Below are 13,629 nucleotides of genomic sequence, written 5' to 3'. Positions count from 1 at the left end.
GGGGGGGGGGTGTGACCGAGCGCTCGGAGCGTGGCGGTCAAGAGGGGACGATGGTCGAGCACTTGTACATAATTGCGGTCGATCGGTAGCAGGACGAACGTGACATTAGGGGGGGGGGGAGCGGGCCAGGGATGTCAACAGGTTCATCGTGAGGGAAAAGTTGCGCTGGGAGGGGGGGGGGGTACCAGGGGAGCGAGGGGGGGGGGGAGATTAGGGTCGAGTACGGGGGGTACATTATGGAGGGGGAAGGGGTGGGATGGGGGGAGGGGTCTCAGGAGCAGTTGGTCAGCGGTGTTGCGGGAAAATCTACAGCTTTGTAATACATTATTTTTTTTTTTTTTTTGGTAGGGAGTTGTCCCGTCGGCCACGGGGCGAGACGAAAAACTGTCTTGAGCGAGAATTATTAGCTGAGCGAATTGTTTATTAAGGTGTGTGTGTGTGTGTGTGTGTGGCGGGAGGATCGCGTGAGCAATGCGTGAGAGGGCACTCACCCGCTAGAACAGCGAAGGTGGTGGTGCTGGTGGGCCGCTCCTCCCGGCCCTCGCGAAGAGAGGAGGACGCTGTCGGAGGAAGCTGCTGGAGTACTGACGAAGAATTCTACCGACGGGGAGCCTGCGTTGGAGGATTGTTGGAGTAAGTGTTGGAGGAAGTGTTGGGGGGACACACACACACACACCACGTGGGAGCGGGTGCAGGCTGCGTTGAGGACTGGCCGCCGGGATCTGAGTGATGGGGGCGCGAGACCAGTTTAAACACACGCGGCACAAATCGAATATGAAAATGAGCGTTGGGTTGCTGTGACGGTGGAGGTGGTGGTGTGGTGGTGGCGGCGGTGAGTGTCCGGCACGGCGCACCTCGCCGGCCTCCTGCGCGGGCACCGTGACGTCACTATGGCCAGCCTCCCCGGCGGCGAGCCAGGCCAGCCAGCCAGCCAGCCAGGCCAGCCAGCCAGGCGAGGGGCGGTGCTCTGGTGGCCCTTGCCAGATACTGCCTGGACACCCGCGCCGCCACACCACTACAATACCTCCGCCACCACCGCCCCCTTCCCTCCCCACCCCCCACTACCCCCTTCCTCCTCCTCCTCCCTTACGTCAACAATACAATATCCCCCGCCACCACGAGGCGCTCTCTACGATAGCCGACCTACAGACGCACACACGCACGCACACGCACGCATATCCCACGTTGTTTCAGCTACACCACGATACTTTCCGCAACATCCGAGGTTCTGCTGCAGTCTGAGATGAAGTCCCTTGCGACACGGTTGCTACTTCTCGCGCACGCAACAATCGTCGTGGCTTCAGCACCTGACTAACTGCGATAGGAAGCCAGGAATCTTCGCGTCACTTGCAGCAACAAGCGAATATCGTGATTTCAACATCAGAGTACTATTGGTCTAATAGCATCAGATGATTACCTCCAAAAGCAGCTCCAAACAACGAGCCTCCAACAACAACAGCAACCACTTCCTTGTCAAAATATCTGACATGTAAAGCAGAAGAATTCCTTAGAAGTAATGTAAGAAAACAAATAGGAACAAAAAACCATAACGACAGATAATCTAATCCAACAGCAGGAGAAAGAAATTCAACAGAAGGAAATTCCTACAACAGAAAAAGCTCCAACAACAGAAGAAAACTCTACAAATATAGGAAACTCAACAACATTGGAAAACAACATAAGAAAACTAAACAAAAGAAAACTCAAAATTAGAAAATTCAACAACATTAGAAAACTCAACAACATAAGAAAACTTTATAGCATAAGGAAACTCAACAACATAAGAAAAATCAACGACATAAGAAAACTAAACAAAAGAAAACTCAACAACATAAGAAAACTAAACAAAATAAGGAAACTAAATAAACAACTCAACAACATAAGAAAACTCAACAACATAAGAAAACTCCACAATAAAGAAAACCCAACAACATAAGAAAACTAAAGAAAAAACTCATCAACGAAAGAAAATTCAACAACATAAGAAAACTCAACATAGGAAAACTCTACAATATAAGAAAGAAACTCAACAAAAAACTCTCCAATATAAAAAAAAATCAACAACATAAGAAAACTCAACAACTAAGAAAACTTAACAACTAAGAAAACTCAACAACTAAGAAAACTCAACAACTAAGAAAACTCTGCAACATAAGAAAACTCAACAACTAAGAAAACTCAACAACTAAGAAAACTCTGCAACATAAGAAAACTCAACAACTAAGAAAACTCAACAACTAAGAAAACTCAACAACTAAGAAAACTCAACAACTAAGAAAACTCTGCAACATAAGAAAACTCAACAACTAAGAAAACTCAACAACTAAGAAAACTCAACAACTAAGAAAACTCAACAACTAAGAAAACTCAACAACATAAGAAAACTCAACAACTAAGAAAACTCAACAACTAAGAAAACTCAATAAAATATGAAAATTAGAAAAAAACACTCAACAACATAAAAAAACTTTGCAGCATAAGAAAACTAAATAACTAAGAAAACTCAACAACATAAGAAAATTCTACAGCATAAGAAAACTCAACAACATAAGAAAAACTCTACAGCATAAGAAAACTCAACAACTAAAGACAACTCAACAACATAAGAAAACTCAACAACTAAAGAAAACTCAACAACAAAAGAAAATTTAACAATAATGAAAACTTAGCAAAAAAGAAAATTCAACAACAACAAATAACTCAAAAACATAAGAAAACTTAACAAAAAAAACTCAATAACATAAGAAAACTTAAAAACATAATAAAGAAAACATAAGAAAACTCAATAAAATAAGAAAACTAAAAAAACACTCAGCAACATAAGAAAACTCAACAACAAAAGAAAACTCAACAACATAAGAAAACTCAACAACATAAGAAAACTCAACAACATAACAGAACTCTGCAACATAAATTAATTCAGCAACATAAGACAACTTAACAACATAAGAAAACTCAACAACATAAGAAAACTCAACAGCATATGAAAACTCAACAATATTAGAAAACTCAACACAAAATAAAACTCAACAGTAAAAGAAAACTTGAACGGAAGAAAATATCAACATTACAAGACTAAGACAATATAAGCATATTATTTGAGCAACAAAATTAACGCTTCAGGTAAAGCAAGAACACTATACAATTATAATTACAAATTCAGCCTATGAAATACCTCTCCAATACCAGAAAAAAACACTATTCCAGCTATAAAAAACTTTTCAGTCAATGAAATAATAATTTCTTCAACATGAGAAAGACAACTCAAACAATAGGAGTAACACTTTTTCAACAATAGAAGAAACACTTCTTTACCAACAACAAAATCACTCCAACAACGAACATTTTTGCTTCAGTTTCAAGAGAGTCAATCATCCAGACACAGGTGATTTCCCACAGCAGAAGGAAAACTCCAATAACAGATGATTCTATCTCTAACAATAGAAGAAAAATTACACTAACAAAAGAATCCTCCACTAAACGAAAAGAAACACTCCAATTACATAAGAATCGCCCTCAAACAACAGGCGAAACATTAAAATAACAGAAGATTCTTTTTTCAGCAACAGGAGGAACCTCCAATAACAAAAGAAACATTACAATAAGAGTTGGAAACGCTTTCATCAGCAAAATAAACACTCCAGTAACAGAAGAATCCTCCTCCAACAACAGAAGAAACACTCCAGTAACAGAAGAATCCTCCTCCAACAACAGAAGAAACACTCCAGTAACAGAAGAATCCTCCTCCAACAACAGAAGAAACACTCCAGTAACAGAAGAATCCTCCTCCAACAACAGAAGAAACACTCCAGTAACAGAAGAATCCTCCTCCAACAACAGAAGAAACACTCCAGTAACAGAAGAATCCTCCTCCAACAACAGAAGAAACACTCCAGTAACAGAAGAATCCTCCTCCAACAACAGAAGAAGCACTTCTTCTGGAATATTCACGATTTTTGAATCACAAACAAATATTCTACAACATTATGGCCAAAAGAACATTACTACTCCAAATTTTTAAAGTACATTCTAAACATGGGAAAATATTACTAACAATCCTCAACAACGCCTCCGTCAGCAACACCCGTCAGCAACACCCGTCAGCAACACCCGTCAGCAATAGCCGGCAGCAACACCTGTTGTCAGCAACACCGGTTGTCAGCAACAACCGTCCGCAACACCTGTTGTCAGCATCACCCGTCAGCAAACCAGTTGTCAACAACACCCGTTGTCAACAACACCCGTCAGCATCAACCATCAGCAACACGCGTCAGCATCACCCGTGGTCTGCAACACCCGTCAGCACCCCCCGTCAGTAACACCCATCAGCAACACCCGTTGTCATCACCACACGTCAGTAACACCCGTTGTCAACAACATCCGTCAGCAACACCCGTCAGCAACATCCATTCACAACACTCGTAAACAACACCCGTAACAACACCCGTCAGGAACACCAGTCGCCAGCAACACCCTTTGTCAGAAACACCCGTCAGCTACACCTGTTAGCAATACACCTTAGGAACACTCGTATGCAACACCCGTCAGCAACACTCGTATGCAACACCCGTCAGCAACACCCGTCATCAACACTCGTAGGCAACACCCGTCAACAACACCAATCAACTTAAGGTGTTTGCTACAAAATCTCTCATATATTCTCGGAAGTAATGGACTTGGCTATATTACTTCAGCTGTATCAACACGACTTCAGCTCTAGCAATACAACTTCAGTTTTATCAACACAACTTCAGCTGTAACAACAAAACATCACTACTTCAGCTGTAGCAACACTACTTCAGCTGTAGCAACACTCAATCAACTATAGCAACACAACTTCAAGTGTAGCAACACAACTTCAAGTGTAGCAACACAACTTCAGCTGTAGCAACACTACTTCAACTGTAGGAACACTACTTCAGCTGTAGCAACACTACTTACGCTGTAGCAACACAACTTCAGCTGTAGCACCACCAATTCAGCAGTACCAACACAACTTCACTACCTCAGCTATAGCAACACAACTTCAGCTGTAGCAACACTACTTACGCTGTAGCAACACAACTTCAGCTGTAGCAACAATACTTCAACTCTAGCAACTCAATTTCAGCTGTAGCAACACTACTTCAGCTGAAACAACAAAACTTCACGACATAAGGTGTTACAACACTACTTCAGTTTTAGCAACACAACTTCAGCTGTGGCAAAACAAATTCAGCTGTAGATCCACCACGTCAGCAGTACCAACACTACTTCACTATCTCAGCTATAGCAACACAACGTCATCTGTAGAAACACTACTTCAGCTCTAGCAACTCAATTTCAGCTGTAGCAACACTACTTAGGCTGTAGCAACACAAGTTCAGCTGAAACAACAAAACTTCACTACTTCAGCTATAGCAACACTACTTCAGTTTAACAACACAACTTCAGCTGTAGCAACACAACTTCAACTGTAGCTACACTACTTCAGATTTAGCAAAACAAGTTCAGTTCTAGCAACACTACTTCCACTGTAGCAACACAACTTCAGCTGATGCAACACAACTTCAGCTGAAGCACCACCACTTCAGCAGTACCAACACAACTTCTCTACCTCAGCTATAGCAACACAACTTTAGCTGTAGCAACACTACTTCAGCTCTACCAACTCAATTTCAGCTGTAGCAACACCACTTCAGCTGAAACAGCAAAACTTCACTTCTTAAGTGTAGCAACACTACTTCAGCTTTAGCAACACTACTTCCGTTTTAGTAACACAACTTCAGCTGTAACAACACAACTTCAGCTGCTGCTACACTAGTTCAACTGTAGCAACACAAGTTCAGCTGGTGCAACACTACGTCAGCTGTAGGAACACTACTTCAACTGAAGCTACACTACTTCAGCTGTAGCAACACAAGTTCAGCTTGAGCAACACTACTGCAGCAGTAGGAACACTACTTCAACTGTAGCAACACAACTCCAGCTGTAGCAACACAACTCCAGCTGTAGCAACACAACTCCAGCTGTAGCACCACTTCAGAGGTAGCAACACAACTTCAGCTGTTGCAACACAACTTCAGCTGTAGCAACCTTACTACAGCTGTAGAAACAAAACTTCAGCTGTAGCAACACAACTTCAGCTTTAGCTCCTCAACTTCAGCTGTAGCAACACATTCAGCTTTAGGAACACAACTTCAGCTGTAGCAACACACCTTCAGCTGTAGCGACACTACTTCAGCTTTAGCAACACAACTTCAGCTGTAGCAACACTGTTTCAGCTTTAGTTCCTCAACTTCAACCGTAGCAACACAACTAAAGCTGTAACAACACAACTTCAACTGTAACAACACAACTTCAGCTGTAGCAACAGAGCTTTAGCTGTAGCAACACTGCTTCAGCTGTAGCAACACAACTTCAGCTGTAGCAACACTATTTCAGCTTTAGCTCCTCAACTTCAGCTGTAGCAACACTACTTCAGCTTTAGCAACACATCTTCAGCTGTAGCAACACCACTTCAGCTGTTACAACATAACTTCACTACTTCATCTGTAGCAGCAACACAACTTAAGCTGTAACTTAAGTTGTGTTGTAGCAACTGTAACTTCAGCTGTAACAACACAACTTCAGCTTTAGCAACACCTTCACCTTTAGGAATACAGCTTCAGCTGTAGCAACACTACTTCTGCTGTATCAACAAAACTTCAATACTTCAGCTGTAGCAACACTACTTCAGCTGTAGCAACAAAACTTCAGGTATAGCAACACAACTTTAGCTGTAAGAACACTTCGTCAGCTTTAGCAACACAACTTTAGCTGTAATAACACAACTTCAGCTGTAATAACATAACTTCACCTCAAGCAACACAACTTCAGCTGTAGCGACACTACTTCAGATTTAGCAACACAACTTAAGCTGAAGCAACACTACTTCAGGTTTAGCTCCTCAACTTCAGCTGTAGCAACACAACTTTAGCTGTAACAACACAACTTTTGCGGTAACAACACAACATCAGCTGAAGGAACACAACTTCAGCTGTAGCACCACTACTTCAGCTGTAGCAACACTTCTTCAGCTATAACAACACAACTTCAGCTGTAGCAACACTACTTCACCTTTAGCAACACAACTTCAGCTGTAATAACACTATTTTAGCTTTAGCAACACACCTCCAGCTGCAGCAATACTACTTCATCTTTAGGAACACAACTTCAGCTGTAGCAACACAACTTCAGCTACAGCACCACTTCAGCTGTAGCACCACAACTTGAGCAGTAGAAACACAACTTCACTACCTCAGCTGTAGCACCACAACTTCAGCTGTAGCACCACAACTTGACCAGTAGAAACACAACCTCACTACCTCAGCTGTAGCACCGCAACTTCAGCTGTAGCAACACAACTTCAGCTCTAGCAACACAATTTCAGCTGAAGCAACACAACTTCATCTGTAGCAACACAACTTAACTACTTCAGCTGGAGCCATATTACTTCAGCTGTAGCAACATTACTTCAGCTGTAGCAACATTACTTCAGCTGTATCAACACAACTTCAGCTGTAGCAACTCTACTTCAGCTGTAGCAACACAACTTCATCTGTAGCAACACTACTTCAGCGTTAGCCACATAACTTCAGCTGTAGCAACACTACTTCAGCTTTAACAACACAACTTCAGCTGTAGCAACACTACTTCAGCTATAGCAACACAACTTCAGCTGTAGCAACACAACTTCAACTGTAGCACCACTACTTCAGCAGTAGCAGCAGCTGTAGCAACACTACTTCAGCAGTAGCAGCAGCTGTAGCAACACTACTTCAGCAGTAGCAGCAGCTGTAGCTACACTACTTCAGCAGTAGCAGCAGCTGTAGCAACACTACTTCAGCAGTAGCAGCAGCTGTAGCAACACTACTTCAGCAGTAGCAGCAGCTGTAGCAACACTACTTCAGCAGTAGCAGCAGCTGTAGCAACACTACTTCAGCAGTAGCAGCAGCTGTAGCAACAAGACTTCATCTGCAGCAATAACACTCTCAGCTGTAGCAACTTTAACAGTAGGAACACTAATTCAGCTGTAGCAACACTACTTCAGCTGAAGGAACACAACTTCAGGTGTAGCAACACTACTTCAGCTGCAGCAACAGTACTTCAGCTGTAGCAAGAAAGCTTCTGCTGTAGCAACACTACTTCAGCTGTAGCAACAATACTTCAGCTGCTGCAACAACACTTCAGCTGTAGCAAAACAATCTCAACTGTAGCAACACAACTTTAACAGTAGGAATACTACTTCTGCTGTAGCAACACAACTTCAGCTGTTGCAACACCACTTCAGCTGTAACAACAAAACTTCACAATTTCAGCTGTAGCAACACTAATTCAGCTGTAGCAAATATACGTCAGCTTTAGCAACACAAGTTCAGCTGTAGGAACATAACTTCAGCTTTAGCTCCTCAACTTCAGCTGTAGCAACGCCTTCAGCTTTAGGAACACAACTTCTGCTGTAGCAACACTGCTTCAGCTGGAACAACAAAACTTCACGACTTCAGCTGTAGCAACACTACTTCAGCTATAGCAACTAAACTTCAGGTGTAGCAACACAACTTTAGCTGTAACAACACTTCGTCAAATTTTGCAACACAACTTTAGCTGTAACAACACAACTTCAGCTGTAACAACACAACTTCACCTCAAGCAACACAACTTCAGCTGTAGCGACACTACTTCAGATTTAGCAATACAACTTAAGCTGTAGCAACACTACTTCAGGTTTGGCTCCTCAACATCAGCTGTAGCAATACTACTTCAGCTTTAACCACATAACTTCAGCTGTAGCAACACTACTTCAGCTTTAACCACACAACTTCAGCTGTAGCAACACTACTTCAACTTTAGCTCCTCAACTTCAACTGTAGCAACACTACTTCAGCTTTAGCAACACAACTTCAGCTGTAGCAACTTCAGGAACACAACTTCAGCTGTAGAACCACCACTTCAGCAGTAGCAACAAAACTTCACTACCTCAGCTGTTAGATAACTATCTCAGCTGTAGTAACACTACTTCAGATTTAGCAACACAATTTCAGCTGTAGCAATTCTACTTTAGCTGTAGAAACACAACTTCAGCTGTAGCAACACAACTACAGCTGTAGCATCACCACTTCAGCAGTAGCAACAAAACTACACTATCTCAGCTGTTAGAAAACACTATTTCAGCTGTAGCAACTCAATCTCAGCTATAGCAACACAACTTTAACAGTAGGAACACTACTTCAGCTGTAGGAACACCCAACTTCTGCTGTAACAACACTTCGTCAGCTTTAGCAACGTAACTTCCGCTGTAACAACACAACTTCAGCTGTAGCAATAAAACTTCAGGTGTAGCAAAACAACTTCAACTGTAGCATCACAAATTCAGCTGTAAAAACACTTCGTCATCTTTAGCAACACAACTTTAACTGCAACAACAGTACTTCAGCTGTAGCAACACAACTTCAGCTGTAGCACCACCACTGCAGCAGTAGGAACAAAACTTCACTACCTCAGCTGTTGAAAAACTACTTCAGCTGTAGCAACACAATTTCAGCTGTAGCAATATTACTTCAGCTTTAGCAACACAACTTCAGCTGTAGGAACATAACTTCAGCTTTACCTCCTCAACTTTAGCTGTAGCAACACCTTCAGCTTTAGGAACACAACTTCTGCTGTAGCAACACTGCTTCAGCTGGAACAACAAAACTTCACTACTTCAGCTGTAGAAACAAAACTTCAGGTGTAGCAACACAACTTTAGCTGTAACAACACTTCGTCAAATTTTGCAACACAACTTTAGCTGTAACAACACAACCTCACCTCAAGCAACACAACTTCAGCTGTAGCGACACTACTTCAGATTTAGCAACACAACTTCAGCTGTAGCACCACTACTTCTGATTTAGCAACACAACTTCAGCTGTAGCACTACCACTGCAGCAGTAGCAACAAAACTTCACTACCTCAGCTGTTGGAAAACTACTTCAGCTATATCAACACAACATCGGCTGTAGCAATTCTACTTCAGCTGTAGCAACACAACGTCAGCTGTAGCAACACAACTTCACTACGTCAGCTGTAGCATCACTATTTCTGCTATTGCAACACTACTTCAGCTCTAACAACACTACTTCAGCTGTAGCAACACTGCTTCAGCTGTAACAACACTACTTCAGCTGTAGCAACACTATTTTCAGCTGTAGCATCACTACTTCAGCTGTAGCAACACTACTTCAGCTGCAGCAACACTACTTCAGATGTAGCAACACTACTTCAGATGTAGCATCACTACTTCAGCTGTAGCAACACTTCATCAGCTGTAACAACACTACTTTAGCTGTAGCAATAGTACTTCAGCTGGTGCAACACTTCTTCAACTGTAGCAACACTACTCCAGCTTTAGCAACACACCTCCAGCTGTAGCAACACTACTTCAGCTTTAGGAACACAACTTCAGCTGTAGCAACACAACGTCAGCTGCAGCACCACTTCAGCAGTTGCAACACAAATTCACTACTTAAGCTGTTGCATCACTACTTCAGCTTTAGCAACACAACTTCAGCTGAAGTAGCACAACTTCATCTGTATGAACACAACTTAACTGCTTCAGCTGTAGCAACATTACTTCAGCTGTAGCAACAATACTTCAGCTGTATCAACACAACTTCAGCTGTAGCAACTCTACTTCAGCTGTAGCAACACAACTTAAGCTGTAGCAACACTACTTCTTGTATAGCAACACTACTTCAGCTGTAACAACACTATTTCAGATCTAGCAACACTACTTCAGATGAAGAAACACTACTTCATCTGTAGCACCACTACTTCAGATGTAGCAACACAAATTGATGTGTAACAACAATACTTCAATTGCAGCAACACTTTTTCAGCTGAAGTAACACTACTTTAGTTGTAGCAACACAACGTCAGCTGTAGCAACACTACTTTCGCTGTAGCAACACTACTTCATCTGTAGCAACACTACTTCAGCTGTAACAACACAACGTCAACTGTAGCAAAACTACTTCAGCAGAAGCAACACAACATCAACATTAGGAACAGTACTTCAGCTGTAGGAACACAACTTCAGCTTTAGCAACACTACTTCAGCTGTAGCAACACTACTTCAGCTGTAGCAACACAACTTCCGCTATAGCAACACAACTTCAGCTGTAGCATCACAACTTCAACTGTAGCACCACTACTTCAGCAGTAGCAGCAGTTCTTCAGCTGTAGCAACACTACTTCAGCTGTAGCAACAATACTTCTGCTGCAGCAACACTACTTCAGCTGTAGCAACACTACTTCAGCTGCAGCAACACTACTTCAGCTGTAGCAACACAACTTCAGCTGTAGCAACACAACTTACACTGCAGCAACACTACTTCAGCTGTAGCAACACAACTTCAGCTGTAGCAACACAACTTCAACTGCAGCAACACTACTTCAGCTGTACCAACAAAGCTTCTGCTGTAGCAAGACAACTTCAGCTGTAGCAACACTACTTCAGCTGCAGTAACACAACTTCACAACTTCATCTGAAGCAAAATTACATCAGCTTTAGCAACACAACTTCAGCTGTAGCAACACAACTTCAGCTTTAGCTCCTCAACTTCAGCTGTAGCAACACCTTCAGCTTTAGGAACACAACTTCTGCTGTAGTAACACTACTTCAGCTGTAACAACAAAACTTCACTAATTCAGCTGTTGCAACACTATTTCAGCTATAGCAGCAAAACTTCAGGTGTAGCAACACAACTTTAGCTGTAACAACACTTCGTCAAGTTTAGCAACACAACTTTAGCTGTAACAACACAACTTCAGCTCAAGCAACACAACTTCAGCTCAAGCAACACAACTTCAGCTGTAGCGGCACTACTTCAGATTTAGCAACACAACTTAAGCTGTAGCAACACTACTTCAGGTTTAGCTCCTCAACTTCAGCTGTAGCAACACAACTTCAGCTGTAACAACGCAACTTCTGCTGTTAGAACACAACTTCAGCTGTAGCAACACAACTTCAGCTGTAACAACACCACTGCAGCTGTAGCAACACAACATCACCTGTAGTAACACTATTTCAGCTTTAGCCACACAACTTCAGCTGTAGCAACACTAACTCAGCTTTAACAACACAACTTCAGCTGTTGCAACACTACTTCAGCTTTTACAAGGCAACTTCAGCTGTAGCAACACTACTTCAGCTTTTGCTCGTCAACTTCAACTGTAGCAACACTACTTCAGCTTTAGCAACACTACTTCAGCTGTAGCGACTTCAGGAACACAACTTCAGCTGTAGAACGACCACTTCAGCAGTAGCGACAAAACTTCACTTCCTTAGCTGTTGGATAACTACTTCAGCTGTAGCAACACTCCTTCAGCTGTAGCATCACTACTTCAGCTGTAGCATCACTACTTCAGCTGTAGCAACACTACTTCAGCTGTAGCATCACTACTTCAGCTGTAGCATCACTACTTCAGCTGTAGCAACACTACTTCAGCTGTAGCAACACTACTTCAGCTGTAGCAACACAACTTCGCCCATAGAAACACAACTTCAGCTGCAGCAAAACAACTTCACATGCAACCACATAACTCAAGATATAGCAACATTACATCACTTGCACCAACTTTGCATGCAGAATCACAACTTCTTCAGTAATACTACGTCTGCTGCAGCATGCACTACTTCAGGTTCAACAACACTAGTTCAGATTCAGCAACACTACTTCAGTCAACGCAACATTCTTCAGGCTCAGCAACACAACTTCAGCTTCAAGAACACAACTTCAGCTACAGCAGCAATGCTTCATGTTCAGCAATGCTATTTTAGCTACAGCATAACCACTTTATTTGCAGCAACACTATTTTATGTTTTACAACACTACTTCTTCAGCTGCACTACACTACTTCAGGTTCAGGAATTCTAATTTAGCTGCATTAATACTACTTTAGCAGTTTCAACACTCCTCTAGCTCCATCAACACTACTTCATCTGTAGCAAAACTACTTTAGCTGCATTAACGCTACTTCAGCTGCAGCAACACTACTTCAACTGTAACAACACTCCTATTGCTGCATCAACGCTACTTCAGCTGTAGCAACACTACTTTAACTGCAGCAACAGTACTTGAGGATCAGCAACAGTACTTGGGGATCAGCAACAGTACTGACGGTCAGCAACAGTACTGACGGTCAGCAACAGTACTTGAGGATCAGCAACAGTACTTGAGGATCAGCAACAGTACTTGACGATCAGCAACAGTACTGACGATCAGCAACAGTTCTGACGGTCAGCAACAGTACTTGAGGATCAGCAACAGTACTTGACGATCAGCAACAGTACTTGAGGATCAGCAACAGTACTTGAGGATCAGCAACAGTACTTGACGATCAGCAACAGTACTGACGATCAGCATCAGTTCTGACGGTCAGCAACAGTACTTGAGGATCAGCAACAGTACTTGACGATCAGCAACAGTACTGACGATCAGCAACAGTTCTGACGGTCAGCAACAGTACTTGAGGATCAGCAACAGTACTTAAGGATCAGCAACAGTACTTAAGGATCAGCAACAGTACTTGAGGATCAGCAACAGTACTTGAGGATCAGCAACAGTA

At 42.5% G+C, this 13,629-nt stretch overlaps 1 protein-coding gene across 4 annotated transcripts in view; it reads right to left on the bottom strand.

Moving 5' to 3' along the window:
* LOC123754899 (POU domain, class 6, transcription factor 2) overlaps positions 1–832 on the bottom strand; it is a 1,116,985-nt gene extending 1,116,153 nt beyond the window's left edge. For 3 of the 4 annotated variants that reach the window (XM_069332920.1, XM_069332921.1, XM_069332922.1), the window contains exon 1: positions 492–832. The gene's annotated coding sequence lies outside the window, so the exon portion shown is untranslated. The remainder of the gene's footprint in view (positions 1–491) is intronic. The other variant, XM_069332923.1, reaches the window with a different exon arrangement.
* Positions 833–13,629: the final 12,797 nt, after the last annotated feature.

This window comes from Procambarus clarkii, chromosome 28 (genome assembly GCF_040958095.1).
Source record: "Procambarus clarkii isolate CNS0578487 chromosome 28, FALCON_Pclarkii_2.0, whole genome shotgun sequence".
In the NCBI taxonomy this organism is placed as follows: Eukaryota; Metazoa; Arthropoda; class Malacostraca; order Decapoda; family Cambaridae; genus Procambarus; species Procambarus clarkii.
This window is presented reverse-complemented; position numbering and strand designations above follow the sequence as displayed.